The sequence below is a fragment of the Hyla sarda genome, unplaced genomic scaffold, assembly GCF_029499605.1.
Source record: "Hyla sarda isolate aHylSar1 unplaced genomic scaffold, aHylSar1.hap1 scaffold_1556, whole genome shotgun sequence".
Taxonomy (NCBI): Eukaryota; Metazoa; Chordata; class Amphibia; order Anura; family Hylidae; genus Hyla; species Hyla sarda.
Window position 1 is genome coordinate 1 of NW_026608192.1, and position 16,212 is coordinate 16,212.

A 16,212-nucleotide genomic window follows, 5' to 3' on the forward strand; every position below is an offset into this window, starting at 1 on the left:
GCGCGATATTGGGGAAGGGATGAGATTTTATATTTCTTCATAAGCATTAATCTTATTTTGTCAATTAGGAACATTCAGCACCCACCCGCTATCAAGGCAGCTGCCTATCATGTCATGCCCTACCTGCACAGGTGTGCTGGCTACTCAAATGATCCAATTAAGGAGGCCATTTAGTCAGCAGCAGCAGAAGTCCTGTGCCTGGACGCTCCAACAGCGGCCAGACACAAGCAGAAGCAGCAGAAGCAGCAGCAGCAGCACCACCTTTTGTTTTTTGGCTGCAGCAGCAAGGCCCACAGGGCTGGCTAGCTGGCTAGCCAGCAAGCAGGTAGCAATGAAAGTAGGAATCTTTCTTTTTAACCCTGTAAGGGGGTGGTGCACTGTACCCGAAGATACTGCCATATCGGGTCAATGCATAGGGCGACGGAAGCAAGCTTCGAAATCGGCCCCCGTTCTCAAAAATCCATTTAATATATGGTCCCCAGATAGGGGACGTATCAGATATTAAACTGATAAGAACAGATTTTTTTTTTTTTTTTTTTTTTTTTTCCTCAGTTACAGACTATTGTTTGGACGATCATCAGGTCACCTACCAAGACTCGTCACTTAAAACAATATCTGAAAAAACATCATACGGAAAAAACTAACTAAGGGAACCGAGTGCCAAGAAAAAGTGACTAAACAACAAAACAAAAAAACATGTCAAAAACAATCACAGAAATTGGTCAAAAACTTACAGCTTTCTCCTTTACGTACTTCTTATAAATTCTTCCATCGTGTATGCATCCAGATTTTCTCCGCTTCTTCTTCACCAATTCTCTTTTTGTCCAGTAGAAAGATAGTAAAAATCCTTCCTAAAAACAATCTTTTCAATTCCCTCGGAGAAATAACAACATTTTTAAAAACAAGCAAATTGCGTGAGTCCCATAAAACCTCTTTAAAAACAGAAAAAAGAATCCAATTAGTACGTGTATCTTCCTTTTTACTAAGATCTTGACCAATAAAAACTTTCTCAAAAGAAAAACTATTATATCCAGTGAGTTGGATTAAAAACCTCTTTAAAAACATAAAAAATTCTTTTGCATAAAAACAGTCCCAATAAAGGTGCACTAAGTCTTCTCTACCTCCACAACCCTCTCTTGGGCATCTGTCACTTATTCTCAAACCTCTTCCATTTAAAAAAGATCGGGTTGGGAGGCAGCCATGAAAGGACATCCAACTAACGTCTTTTTGTCTGTTTGATAGTCCAATAACTTTAAAAAACTTCCAAATCTTCACAGACTGAGCATTAGTGCAGAATGGTACTTCATATAATCTCTCATTTTTCCTTATTTCTTGTTCTATTTTCTTTTTATCAGGTTCACCTAAAGAGCTCAAACCAAATTGATCATTGAAAGACCTGAGGAGCACATAGAAGGTAGGTATCACATGTGCTATGGGTCTCCTCAAATCCCTCTCACACCAGCCCCACTTGGAAAACAACCATCCTGCAAGGTATTTACTCATGTCTGCCGCCCTATTATTGCACTGTATCAATTTAAAAATTAAAAGAAAATAGTGCACCTTTAAAAACAGATCAATGTTTGGAAAGTTATATCCGCCCAAATTCATACTCTTCATCACTTCTTCTCTTCTCATTTTCTCCATCTTAGACCCCCAGAAGAACACAAAAAGCTTCCTTGTAACTCTCCTAGTCCATAACTTTCCTGGAGGAAGCACCATAGCCGTATACAAGAGAAGCGGTAGGATTACAGACTTAATGATAAGAACTTTCCCTTTAAGTGACAAGTTCCTTAACCTCCAGAAGGATAGCTTCTTCTCAATTTTACTGTCCAAAGTCTCATAACTTTTCTTTCCTTTGAGGTCTTTGTCAAATATCACTCCTAGCACTTCAATGTCTTCTTTTTCCTTAACACCATCCACTACTATATTCTCTTGGTTCCCAAAACTGCATAATTGGCACTTCCCCCAGTTCACATTCATCCCAGCCACACAACAAAAAATCCTCACATGCAAATTTACTCTGTTGAGATCTGCTTGGGATGTACAAGTAAAAACCACATCATCCATATAACTTAAAACCTTTAACTTACTACCATCACTACCTGGAATAAAAACACCACTCACACATTTATCTTTCTGCACATTCTTCAACAGGCCCTCTATAACGCATATAAACAGAATTGGGGAGAGTGGGCATCCCTGTCTGACTCCAGACAGGACATTAAAAGCAGGCCCCACATGCCCATTTACTAAAATCTGACTTGTCACCCCATGATAAAAACTCATAATAACAGATAATAACTTTTCTGGAATACCTAAGTGTTTTAAAGCAATGAACATAAAATCATGTGCAACCTTATCATAAGCCTTTTCGAAATCTATGGACTCAACAAACAGTGCATTCTTGTTGAAGTTACTGTAATAAATAGAGTCTCTTAAAAGCAATAAATTATCTGTTATTTTTCTTTTCGGTACTGCACAAACTTGGTATTCTCCCACAAGGTGGTCCACTACATCACTCAGTCTATTAGCCACAATCTTAGCAATTATCTTGTAGTCACAATTTAATAAAGTTATAGGTCTCCAATTTTTAAGATCTCTGCCATCACCTTTTTTATGAATTAATGTTATGACCCCTTTCTTCATAGATTCAGCTAAAACACCTGAGTTAAAAACATATTGCACCACCCGTGTAAACTCTTTACTTAAAATATTCCAGAACGCGGAATAAAACTCAGCGGGAAGACCATCACAGCCTGGTGTCTTCCCTTTGGCCATCTTATCCAGGGCCTGCTTGATCTCCCCTTCACTAACATCATCAATCAAAAAATCTACTTTTTCAACAGGAACATTATTCTCCAAAATATTACAATAATCATTCATCTCCGTCTCACTGGCTCTGCTCTTATTACTAAAGAGTGTCTCATAAAATCTGCCAATCTCCTTCACCATCTCCTCTCCAAAAACTTCCCCCGTAGGGGTAAAAACAGATTTAAAAACACCTTTAGCATTAAAACATTTTTTAAAGAAATACCGTGTACACTGCTCATTTTCTTCTAGGTGCTGCACTTTAGACTTATATACAATATTTCTTCCCTTTTCCAACAACCTTTTTTTCATCTCCCCCTTCACCTTAACAATCTCATTCTCCACCTCCACACCAACACGTTTAAACTTATAGAGAGTCTCTAACCGGGATACAAGCCTTTCATCACTCCTCCTCTTCTCTTGTGCTCTCTTTATGCAAAACATCTTAAAGAAATTAGAAAACTCTCCTTTAGCCCATTCCCACCACACTAAGACATTACTAAAATCAGGTTGTTTAGAAACACAGGATAAAAACACATGATTAAAACCAGCCATTACTTCCTCATCTTCCAATAGACTTACATTTAATTTCCAGAGCCCCCTCCCAAAATGAAGGGACTCTGTGACACTTATCTCAGCCGACACCATCTTGTGGTCTGAGAAAGTTGACATCATTTGATTGCACCGGACCACCTTAATCCCATCAGAGACCAGGATGTAATCGATCCGGGATTTACAGCGGCCACTATCTGATATGTACGTATATCTTTCATCAGTGCTAACCATCAGTCCAACATCAGTAAAATGCAAGTCTTGAATAATTTGATTTAAAACATTGGAAGTAATATCAGTTCTAACCTCAGCAGAGCTCTCACGATCATTGACGGATCTAATGCAGTTAAAATCGCCAACAATAATAGTATCTTCACGACCAGGGATAAAAAACTTAAGGGACTCTAAAAAAGACAAACGTGCTTGTTTTTCTGCTGGAGCATACACATTAAAAATTCTCATCCTCTGGCCCAAAACCTCAAAAATTAAAACCATACAACGACCAGGTACTAAAATTTGGCAATTTAAAACTTTAATGTCCCTGTTTCGCAATAAAATCCCCACACCTTCATTTTTGTTTTCTGCACATGTGGACCAGAAGGACTGCCCACACTTCCACTCATTTGCATAAGGTGCTGACTTTATTGCACACTCCTGTAAACATATCACATCACTTCTAACATTCTCAAGAATATCAAAAATTGCAGCTCTCCTAATTTCAGACTCAATACTTCTTACATTAATAGTTGTTACAACCAAAGTCATAATAACTAGGAAAAGAAAACCAAATGCTTTAAAATCCATCTTAACTTAGAAATTAACATTTTGGCCTTCAACTTTCCTATGTAAACTTGCAAAACAATCAGGCGACCCTATGTTAGAGTCCCTGTCTATTTCATTATCACTACCAAGAACAAGGGCTTCCTGATCCTCAGACCAGCTCCCTGTCTTACACCTTTTATTCACAACCTGCACATCCTCATCTTCCTCCTCCTCTTCTTCCTTACTGCGAGAAACTCTCTGACCAGGTGTTAGAGATCTCTGAGATGACCCAACAACTTCCATTCCCTCCTCCTCCCCCACAATTGGGTTTGGACATTCAATATCATCCATAGCCTCTTCACTAGAAAGAACATCACCATACACTGTCTCAATTTTCTCCACCACTTTCACTTTTTTTGCTTTTTTCTTTTTCACCAAGGTAAATTCACCTCCCACACCTGTCTCCTCACCAGTCACAGCAGTGGAAACACCCTCCTCCCCTGACCTCTCCTGAGTGCTAATGTGCTCCACTATCACAGAAGTTTCCTCAGCCACCTGTGCCACATTAACACTCACACTCTCACCAACTCCAGGAACAAACCTCCCTCCCCCTTTTTCTCTTTGTTCTCCTCTATTCCCAGCTGCATCAGCATAACTTCTCTTCTTTTTATACCACATATCACAGCCTCTTGCCAAATGTTCCTCACTTCCACAGATATCACATGTCTTCTTCTCTGTACAGATACTTGCTTCATGACCAGTTTTCCCACAATTTCTGCAACATTCTCCTTTCTCAGGGCAATAATCCTGCACATGGCCATAGGCATGGCACTTTCTACAATATTGCAACTGGCCTTCATAAAAGCAGAAACCTCTCTCTCCTCCGATAGAAAACACCTGTGGTATGCTCTTCCTTCCATCTTGCATTCCTTCATCTTTTTTAAATTTTACAATAAACTTTCTCTTACAATTAAAGTACCCAAACTTGTTCTTAAGTCTTCCTATAAATTTCACTTCCTCGCAATACCGGAACAAAAAGTTTGTAACCATTTCATCAGAAACCTTAGGATTATACATGTGGACAATTACTACCTTTGTTGTATTCATAAATAACGGTTCCACTTTAATCTTCTTCATTATAGCAGGCTCACTTTTCCTCTTCATTTCTTCAAGATCCATATAGACTCTCTGGCAAATCTCAGAACCACAAAAAGTAATATCATAAATTCCTTGCCTAGGAAAATCCTGTATAGCCAATACATTCCATACCTGTAGGTAATCAAGCTTGCGAAGAATCTCCAAAACGATTTGGTCAAGTCCGATCGTCCCCCGGTGCTCGCCAGGAACGTAGATCCGCACCGTGTCCTCAAGTCCACGCGCCTTCTCGCTCATTTTTGCAGGTAAAACCCACGATCGCAGCTCAGCAACAATCCAGGGCCCCCCGTAAAGAGGGCCCCGATCACCACTCCTTTCAACCCAAACCACGCACAGAAATCCACACGTGATCTTTGCCAAAAGGCCGAGAAGCGATAACCGTGAAAGGGGCGGGCCCAACAAGGTCCCCTTCATGGGCACTATCACTGCTTGCTGTCAGGGAGGCTGCCAGACAATTTTCCATGCACACTCTGGGCTGGGGGGCAGTCAACCACCAGTACACACAGCAGAACCTAAACCCATACCATTATTGCTAAGCAGCAAGACAGGGGCCCATTGCACTCCCACGGGGCCTTTTTAAATGCAATCCATAACCCGGATTTGCCAGGAACCCTTCTTACTCCTCCTACTTGCATGTGACACTGGGCTTAGGATCTGCATAGGAAACACACACACAAGCACACACCTACCTTTGTTGCCTGCAGATGCCTCCTTGGCTGTCCCCAAACGGTATCAAACCAACACCCACGGGAAGCTGTAAGCATAGAGGACATGCCTGCACCCCATTGGACTTACCTGTGTGGGTTAAATCCGGGTTATTTGACAACCTATGGCGGTGATGGTTCTGCTCAGGCAGAGCAGTGCTGATGCTCCTCATAAAGCTGTCGCTGCTGTGAAGGTTCTAGGTGACATCACAAATCCCTATGGTTACATACACAACAAAGCTGGGTTGTTGTTGTTTACACTCTGCAAGGCCTGTGGAAGTGAGTGACATCATAGCACTGTAGTTCTGAGGGTTCTAGATGGATGCAACAATCTCCTGTTGCTTCTATGAAGGCCATAATAGACGACATCACCAAACAGCTCCATAGTCACATACACAGCAAAGGAGAGATGTTGTTTACACCTAGTGATGTCAGTGGTATTGAGTGACATCACAGCACAGTGCTAAGGCTCCTGGGCCTGGACACAGCAGCGGCTGCAATATCTCAACGGAGAATACGTTTATATATATGTGTGTGTGTGCGCGTATATATATATATATATATATATATATATATATATATATATATATATTTCTCCGCCGAAATCACTTTTAAACCCATTTCCACCTTTTTTTCCCTTCTCTTCCTCTTACTTTTTTTTCACGTTTTTTTAAGTTTTTCTCCTTTTCGCCTCTTTTCTGGGCGTATTATTCTTCTTTTTCTTCTTTTTTTTCGTCTAATGCATACCCCATCAGTGCAGCAATGCTTATTCAATACCGCCAGCAGATGGAGACACTGGGGGGATAATTTTCTAAGGATTTATACTGATTTTTCCTGTCTGAATTTGTCGCACAGAAAGTTGCAGGCCAAATATGTGTGACATTTCTGCGACTTTAGCTTCTAGAGCATTTTTACAACATTATACATAGGTGCTGAATACATAAAAAGCGACTGTTCAGCGACAGACAAGTCGCATCGGCTGAAAGTAGGCCAGAATGTCAGTCCATGTTGGAGCAGGTTTAGATACAGTCTAAAGTATAGATCTCAAAGTCTGTGCACAGAATTTAGCAAGGGCCTCGCACCTTCTGATGCATCAGGTAGGTGCACAATAGCATAGCCTAACCCTCTGTACTTTGGTCTATATTGATGCGGGACATAGACAGCCAGCTGATGACCAATCCATTAGTGCAATGGATGGCTGGAAGCATTTGTCTTTGCCTTTGCAATACCACAGAAGCAATGCATGGTCAATGTACAGCAATGACACACCTGTGTGAACAGCCAGGAGACCCCCCCCCCCCCCCATGTTATGTTACATAGTTACATAGTTAGTACGGTCGAAAAAAGACATATGTCCATCAAGTTCAACCAGGGAATTAAGGGGTAGGGGGGTGGCGCGATATTGGGGAAGGGATGAGATTTTATATTTCTTCATAAGCATTAATCTTATTTTGTCAATTAGGAACATTCAGCACCCACCCGCTATCAAGGCAGCTGCCTATCATGTCATGCCCTACCTGCACAGGTGTGCTGGCTACTCAAATGATCCAATTAAGGAGGCCATTTAGTCAGCAGCAGCAGAAGTCCTGTGCCTGGACGCTCCAACAGCGGCCAGACACAAGCAGAAGCAGCAGAAGCAGCAGCAGCAGCACCACCTTTTGTTTTTTGGCTGCAGCAGCAAGGCCCACAGGGCTGGCTAGCTGGCTAGCCAGCAAGCAGGTAGCAATGAAAGTAGGAATCTTTCTTTTTAACCCTGTAAGGGGGTGGTGCACTGTACCCGAAGATACTGCCATATCGGGTCAATGCATAGGGCGACGGAAGCAAGCTTCGAAATCGGCCCCCGTTCTCAAAAATCCATTTAATATATGGTCCCCAGATAGGGGACGTATCAGATATTAAACTGATAAGAACAGATACTACACTTGATCTTAGCCAAAAGGCCGAGAAGCGATAACCGTGAAAGGGGCGGGCCCAACAAGGTCCCCTTCATGGGCACTATCACTGCTTGCTGTCAGGGAGGCTGCCAGACAATTTTCCATGCACACTCTGGGCTGGGGGGCAGTCAACCACCAGTACACACAGCAGAACCTAAACCCATACCATTATTGCTAAGCAGCAAGACAGGGGCCCATTGCACTCCCACGGGGCCTTTTTAAATGCAATCCATAACCCGGATTTGCCAGGAACCCTTCTTACTCCTCCTACTTGCATGTGACACTGGGCTTAGGATCTGCATAGGAAACACACACACAAGCACACACCTACCTTTGTTGCCTGCAGATGCCTCCTTGGCTGTCCCCAAACGGTATCAAACCAACACCCACGGGAAGCTGTAAGCATAGAGGACATGCCTGCACCCCATTGGACTTACCTGTGTGGGTTAAATCCGGGTTATTTGACAACCTATGGCGGTGATGGTTCTGCTCAGGCAGAGCAGTGCTGATGCTCCTCATAAAGCTGTCGCTGCTGTGAAGGTTCTAGGTGACATCACAAATCCCTATGGTTACATACACAACAAAGCTGGGTTGTTGTTGTTTACACTCTGCAAGGCCTGTGGAAGTGAGTGACATCATAGCACTGTAGTTCTGAGGGTTCTAGATGGATGCAACAATCTCCTGTTGCTTCTATGAAGGCCATAATAGACGACATCACCAAACAGCTCCATAGTCACATACACAGCAAAGGAGAGATGTTGTTTACACCTAGTGATGTCAGTGGTATTGAGTGACATCACAGCACAGTGCTAAGGCTCCTGGGCCTGGACACAGCAGCGGCTGCAATATCTCAACGGAGAATACGTTTATATATATGTGTGTGTGTGCGCGTATATATATATATATATATATATATATATATATATATATATATATTTCTCCGCCGAAATCACTTTTAAACCCATTTCCACCTTTTTTTCCCTTCTCTTCCTCTTACTTTTTTTTCACGTTTTTTTACGTTTTTCTCCTTTTCGCCTCTTTTCTGGGCGTATTATTCTTCTTTTTCTTCTTTTTTTTCGTCTAATGCATACCCCATCAGTGCAGCAATGCTTATTCAATACCGCCAGCAGATGGAGACACTGGGGGATAATTTTCTAAGGATTTATACTGATTTTTCCTGTCTGAATTTGTCGCACAGAAAGTTGCAGGCCAAATATGTGTGACATTTCTGCGACTTTAGCTTCTAGAGCATTTTTACAACATTATACATAGGTGCTGAATACATAAAAAGCGACTGTTCAGCGACAGACAAGTCGCATCGGCTGAAAGTAGGCCAGAATGTCAGTCCATGTTGGAGCAGGTTTAGATACAGTCTAAAGTATAGATCTCAAAGTCTGTGCACAGAATTTAGCAAGGGCCTCGCACCTTCTGATGCATCAGGTAGGTGCACAATAGCATAGCCTAACCCTCTGTACTTTGGTCTATATTGATGCGGGACATAGACAGCCAGCTGATGACCAATCCATTAGTGCAATGGATGGCTGGAAGCATTTGTCTTTGCCTTTGCAATACCACAGAAGCAATGCATGGTCAATGTACAGCAATGACACACCTGTGTGAACAGCCAGGAGACCCCCCCCCCCCCCTCATGTTATGTTACATAGTTACATAGTTAGTACGGTCGAAAAAAGACATATGTCCATCAAGTTCAACCAGGGAATTAAGGGGTAGGGGTGTGGCGCGATATTGGGGAAGGGATGAGATTTTATATTTCTTCATAAGCATTAATCTTATTTTGTCAATTAGGAACATTCAGCACCCACCCGCTATCAAGGCAGCTGCCTATCATGTCATGCCCTACCTGCACAGGTGTGCTGGCTACTCAAATGATCCAATTAAGGAGGCCATTTAGTCAGCAGCAGCAGAAGTCCTGTGCCTGGACGCTCCAACAGCGGCCAGACACAAGCAGAAGCAGCAGAAGCAGCAGCAGCAGCACCACCTTTTGTTTTTTGGCTGCAGCAGCAAGGCCCACAGGGCTGGCTAGCTGGCTAGCCAGCAAGCAGGTAGCAATGAAAGTAGGAATCTTTCTTTTTAACCCTGTAAGGGGGTGGTGCACTGTACCCGAAGATACTGCCATATCGGGTCAATGCATAGGGCGACGGAAGCAAGCTTCGAAATCGGCCCCCGTTCTCAAAAATCCATTTAATATATGGTCCCCAGATAGGGGACGTATCAGATATTAAACTGATAAGAACAGATACTACACTTGATCTTAGCCAAAAGGCCGAGAAGCGATAACCGTGAAAGGGGCGGGCCCAACAAGGTCCCCTTCATGGGCACTATCACTGCTTGCTGTCAGGGAGGCTGCCAGACAATTTTCCATGCACACTCTGGGCTGGGGGGCAGTCAACCACCAGTACACACAGCAGAACCTAAACCCATACCATTATTGCTAAGCAGCAAGACAGGGGCCCATTGCACTCCCACGGGGCCTTTTTAAATGCAATCCATAACCCGGATTTGCCAGGAACCCTTCTTACTCCTCCTACTTGCATGTGACACTGGGCTTAGGATCTGCATAGGAAACACACACACAAGCACACACCTACCTTTGTTGCCTGCAGATGCCTCCTTGGCTGTCCCCAAACGGTATCAAACCAACACCCACGGGAAGCTGTAAGCATAGAGGACATGCCTGCACCCCATTGGACTTACCTGTGTGGGTTAAATCCGGGTTATTTGACAACCTATGGCGGTGATGGTTCTGCTCAGGCAGAGCAGTGCTGATGCTCCTCATAAAGCTGTCGCTGCTGTGAAGGTTCTAGGTGACATCACAAATCCCTATGGTTACATACACAACAAAGCTGGGTTGTTGTTGTTTACACTCTGCAAGGCCTGTGGAAGTGAGTGACATCATAGCACTGTAGTTCTGAGGGTTCTAGATGGATGCAACAATCTCCTGTTGCTTCTATGAAGGCCATAATAGACGACATCACCAAACAGCTCCATAGTCACATACACAGCAAAGGAGAGATGTTGTTTACACCTAGTGATGTCAGTGGTATTGAGTGACATCACAGCACAGTGCTAAGGCTCCTGGGCCTGGACACAGCAGCGGCTGCAATATCTCAACGGAGAATACGTTTATATATATGTGTGTGTGTGTGCGCGTATATATATATATATATATATATATATATATATATATTTCTCCGCCGAAATCACTTTTAAACCCATTTCCACCTTTTTTTCCCTTCTCTTCCTCTTACTTTTTTTTCACGTTTTTTTACGTTTTTCTCCTTTTCGCCTCTTTTCTGGGCGTATTATTCTTCTTTTTCTTCTTTTTTTTCGTCTAATGCATACCCCATCAGTGCAGCAATGCTTATTCAATACCGCCAGCAGATGGAGACACTGGGGGATAATTTTCTAAGGATTTATACTGATTTTTCCTGTCTGAATTTGTCGCACAGAAAGTTGCAGGCCAAATATGTGTGACATTTCTGCGACTTTAGCTTCTAGAGCATTTTTACAACATTATACATAGGTGCTGAATACATAAAAAGCGACTGTTCAGCGACAGACAAGTCGCATCGGCTGAAAGTAGGCCAGAATGTCAGTCCATGTTGGAGCAGGTTTAGATACAGTCTAAAGTATAGATCTCAAAGTCTGTGCACAGAATTTAGCAAGGGCCTCGCACCTTCTGATGCATCAGGTAGGTGCACAATAGCATAGCCTAACCCTCTGTACTTTGGTCTATATTGATGCGGGACATAGACAGCCAGCTGATGACCAATCCATTAGTGCAATGGATGGCTGGAAGCATTTGTCTTTGCCTTTGCAATACCACAGAAGCAATGCATGGTCAATGTACAGCAATGACACACCTGTGTGAACAGCCAGGAGACCCCCCCCCCCCCCCCCATGTTATGTTACATAGTTACATAGTTAGTACGGTCGAAAAAAGACATATGTCCATCAAGTTCAACCAGGGAATTAAGGGGTAGGGGTGTGGCGCGATATTGGGGAAGGGATGAGATTTTATATTTCTTCATAAGCATTAATCTTATTTTGTCAATTAGGAACATTCAGCACCCACCCGCTATCAAGGCAGCTGCCTATCATGTCATGCCCTACCTGCACAGGTGTGCTGGCTACTCAAATGATCCAATTAAGGAGGCCATTTAGTCAGCAGCAGCAGAAGTCCTGTGCCTGGACGCTCCAACAGCGGCCAGACACAAGCAGAAGCAGCAGAAGCAGCAGCAGCAGCACCACCTTTTGTTTTTTGGCTGCAGCAGCAAGGCCCACAGGGCTGGCTAGCTGGCTAGCCAGCAAGCAGGTAGCAATGAAAGTAGGAATCTTTCTTTTTAACCCTGTAAGGGGGTGGTGCACTGTACCCGAAGATACTGCCATATCGGGTCAATGCATAGGGCGACGGAAGCAAGCTTCGAAATCGGCCCCCGTTCTCAAAAATCCATTTAATATATGGTCCCCAGATAGGGGACGTATCAGATATTAAACTGATAAGAACAGATACTACACTTGATCTTAGCCAAAAGGCCGAGAAGCGATAACCGTGAAAGGGGCGGGCCCAACAAGGTCCCCTTCATGGGCACTATCACTGCTTGCTGTCAGGGAGGCTGCCAGACAATTTTCCATGCACACTCTGGGCTGGGGGGCAGTCAACCACCAGTACACACAGCAGAACCTAAACCCATACCATTATTGCTAAGCAGCAAGACAGGGGCCCATTGCACTCCCACGGGGCCTTTTTAAATGCAATCCATAACCCGGATTTGCCAGGAACCCTTCTTACTCCTCCTACTTGCATGTGACACTGGGCTTAGGATCTGCATAGGAAACACACACACAAGCACACACCTACCTTTGTTGCCTGCAGATGCCTCCTTGGCTGTCCCCAAACGGTATCAAACCAACACCCACGGGAAGCTGTAAGCATAGAGGACATGCCTGCACCCCATTGGACTTACCTGTGTGGGTTAAATCCGGGTTATTTGACAACCTATGGCGGTGATGGTTCTGCTCAGGCAGAGCAGTGCTGATGCTCCTCATAAAGCTGTCGCTGCTGTGAAGGTTCTAGGTGACATCACAAATCCCTATGGTTACATACACAACAAAGCTGGGTTGTTGTTGTTTACACTCTGCAAGGCCTGTGGAAGTGAGTGACATCATAGCACTGTAGTTCTGAGGGTTCTAGATGGATGCAACAATCTCCTGTTGCTTCTATGAAGGCCATAATAGACGACATCACCAAACAGCTCCATAGTCACATACACAGCAAAGGAGAGATGTTGTTTACACCTAGTGATGTCAGTGGTATTGAGTGACATCACAGCACAGTGCTAAGGCTCCTGGGCCTGGACACAGCAGCGGCTGCAATATCTCAACGGAGAATACGTTTATATCTATGTGTGTGTGTGCGCATATATATATATATATATATATATATATATATATATATATATATATATATATATATATATATATATATTTCTCCGCCGAAATCACTTTTAAACCCATTTCCACCTTTTTTTCCCTTCTCTTCCTCTTACTTTTTTTTCACGTTTTTTTACGTTTTTCTCCTTTTCGCCTCTTTTCTGGGCGTATTATTCTTCTTTTTCTTCTTTTTTTTCGTCTAATGCATACCCCATCAGTGCAGCAATGCTTATTCAATACCGCCAGCAGATGGAGACACTGGGGGATAATTTTCTAAGGATTTATACTGATTTTTCCTGTCTGAATTTGTCGCACAGAAAGTTGCAGGCCAAATATGTGTGACATTTCTGCGACTTTAGCTTCTAGAGCATTTTTACAACATTATACATAGGTGCTGAATACATAAAAAGCGACTGTTCAGCGACAGACAAGTCGCATCGGCTGAAAGTAGGCCAGAATGTCAGTCCATGTTGGAGCAGGTTTAGATACAGTCTAAAGTATAGATCTCAAAGTCTGTGCACAGAATTTAGCAAGGGCCTCGCACCTTCTGATGCATCAGGTAGGTGCACAATAGCATAGCCTAACCCTCTGTACTTTGGTCTATATTGATGCGGGACATAGACAGCCAGCTGATGACCAATCCATTAGTGCAATGGATGGCTGGAAGCATTTGTCTTTGCCTTTGCAATACCACAGAAGCAATGCATGGTCAATGTACAGCAATGACACACCTGTGTGAACAGCCAGGAGACCCCCCCCCCCCCATGTTATGTTACATAGTTACATAGTTAGTACGGTCGAAAAAAGACATATGTCCATCAAGTTCAACCAGGGAATTAAGGGGTAGGGGTGTGGCGCGATATTGGGGAAGGGATGAGATTTTATATTTCTTCATAAGCATTAATCTTATTTTGTCAATTAGGAACATTCAGCACCCACCCGCTATCAAGGCAGCTGCCTATCATGTCATGCCCTACCTGCACAGGTGTGCTGGCTACTCAAATGATCCAATTAAGGAGGCCATTTAGTCAGCAGCAGCAGAAGTCCTGTGCCTGGACGCTCCAACAGCGGCCAGACACAAGCAGAAGCAGCAGAAGCAGCAGCAGCAGCACCACCTTTTGTTTTTTGGCTGCAGCAGCAAGGCCCACAGGGCTGGCTAGCTGGCTAGCCAGCAAGCAGGTAGCAATGAAAGTAGGAATCTTTCTTTTTAACCCTGTAAGGGGGTGGTGCACTGTACCCGAAGATACTGCCATATCGGGTCAATGCATAGGGCGACGGAAGCAAGCTTCGAAATCGGCCCCCGTTCTCAAAAATCCATTTAATATATGGTCCCCAGATAGGGGACGTATCAGATATTAAACTGATAAGAACAGATTTTTTTTTTTTTTTTTTATAAACCTTCAGGTTTAGACTAAACACCACTTAGATAACGCGTCATTTTTGACTCATGGTAAAGTCTAACTCATCATTAGGTCATTCTTTATTTGTTCAAAGCAAATTCAAAACAAATTCAAATGCCATCACCATTACACCCTTACAACATGTCTCCACTTCAAAAATTTCCACATCCCCTCTGCATCTATTTCACCTAATTTCTTTTTATCACGTAAATAAACGGTGTACAACCTATCCAGAATCATTCTTAAACTTCCTTCCACAGTCACATCTTTTCTCTTAAACACATATAAATTTCTAACATCCCACAAGACTTCCTTCACAATCGCCAACAACACAAACAACACCCTTTCATTCTTTCTTCCAATCATACTAAGACCAAACATCACAACCTCATATGACAACCTATTTATCCCAGTCAACTCCTTACACAATGGACCTATCCCTCTCCATACATTCTGAGCCATGTCACAATTCCAAATCACATGCATCACACTTTCAACCCCACTACAATCTTCCCTCGGACATATTTCACTCCTTCCAATACCTCTATTCCTTTGGAACTCTCTTACTGGTAGGGCTCCATGCAAACACTGCCATCCTATCTCTCTCTGTCTATTTGATATTCCATCTGTCATTAAACTCTTCCACACCTTAGACACATCCTGGCTTCTTACCATATTAATCGGACACTCCACCTCACTTGCGGCGACATACCCAAACACATTCTTCTTACTTTCAAACAACTCCTTTCTCACACCAATCAACCTATAACTCTCCAAAAACTTTTCCACATACAAATACCAACTCGGGCACACAAACGCATAAGGCACTCTCAAATCTCTCTCCAGCCAACATAATTTGCATAACACACGCCCACCTAAATATCTCAACATACATGCAAAATTCTTTTCTCCTCTCATCATCCTTCTAACCGCAAACACCACATTCACCCCCAAATACACATCTAGATTTGGAAATCCCATTCCACCCTTACTACCATCCTTCATCACAACTTCTCTCCTCACTCTTTCCACTTTTGTACCCCAAAAAAACACAAACAAAATTCTTTTTAACTTCCTTAAAACCATATAACTTGGCGGAAACACTATTGCCACATACAATAAAATAGGCAATATTACACTTTTCACAACCAGCACTTTCCCAACCATAGACAAATCTCTCAACCTCCAAAGACTCAATTTTTTGGACACTCTCTTCTCTACATCATCCCAACTTTCTCTCCCATCCAATCTTTCATCCATTTTAACACCTAAAACCTGAATACCACCTTCAATATTCTTCATACCCACATCCTCACTTCCTTGCATACTACCAAAACATTTATACTCACTTTTGTCCCAATTCACCTTAAACCCAGACGCTCCACAAAACAATCCAACTAGTAACTTTGCCCTTCTCATAACAGCCACAGACTCTCCCAAAAT

The 16,212-nt window shown here is 43.0% G+C and overlaps 4 non-coding genes and 1 pseudogene across 4 annotated transcripts; all 5 read right to left on the bottom strand.

Moving 5' to 3' along the window:
* Positions 1-367: 367 nt before the first annotated feature.
* LOC130310163 (U2 spliceosomal RNA) lies at positions 368-563 on the bottom strand. The gene has a single exon (XR_008858716.1). It is a non-coding gene; the product is annotated as a U2 spliceosomal RNA (small nuclear RNA).
* Positions 564-7,742: 7,179 nt separating this feature from the next.
* On the bottom strand, positions 7,743-7,933 carry LOC130310147 (U2 spliceosomal RNA). The gene has a single exon (XR_008858702.1). It is a non-coding gene; the product is annotated as a U2 spliceosomal RNA (small nuclear RNA).
* Positions 7,934-10,020: 2,087 nt separating this feature from the next.
* On the bottom strand, positions 10,021-10,211 carry LOC130310159 (U2 spliceosomal RNA). The gene has a single exon (XR_008858713.1). It is a non-coding gene; the product is annotated as a U2 spliceosomal RNA (small nuclear RNA).
* A 2,082-nt stretch (positions 10,212-12,293) lies between these two features.
* On the bottom strand, positions 12,294-12,484 carry LOC130310166 (U2 spliceosomal RNA). Its single transcript, XR_008858717.1, has one exon. It is a non-coding gene; the product is annotated as a U2 spliceosomal RNA (small nuclear RNA).
* Positions 12,485-14,590: 2,106 nt separating this feature from the next.
* On the bottom strand, positions 14,591-14,770 carry LOC130310164 (U2 spliceosomal RNA; annotated as a pseudogene).
* Between the last annotated feature and the right edge of the window lie 1,442 nt (positions 14,771-16,212).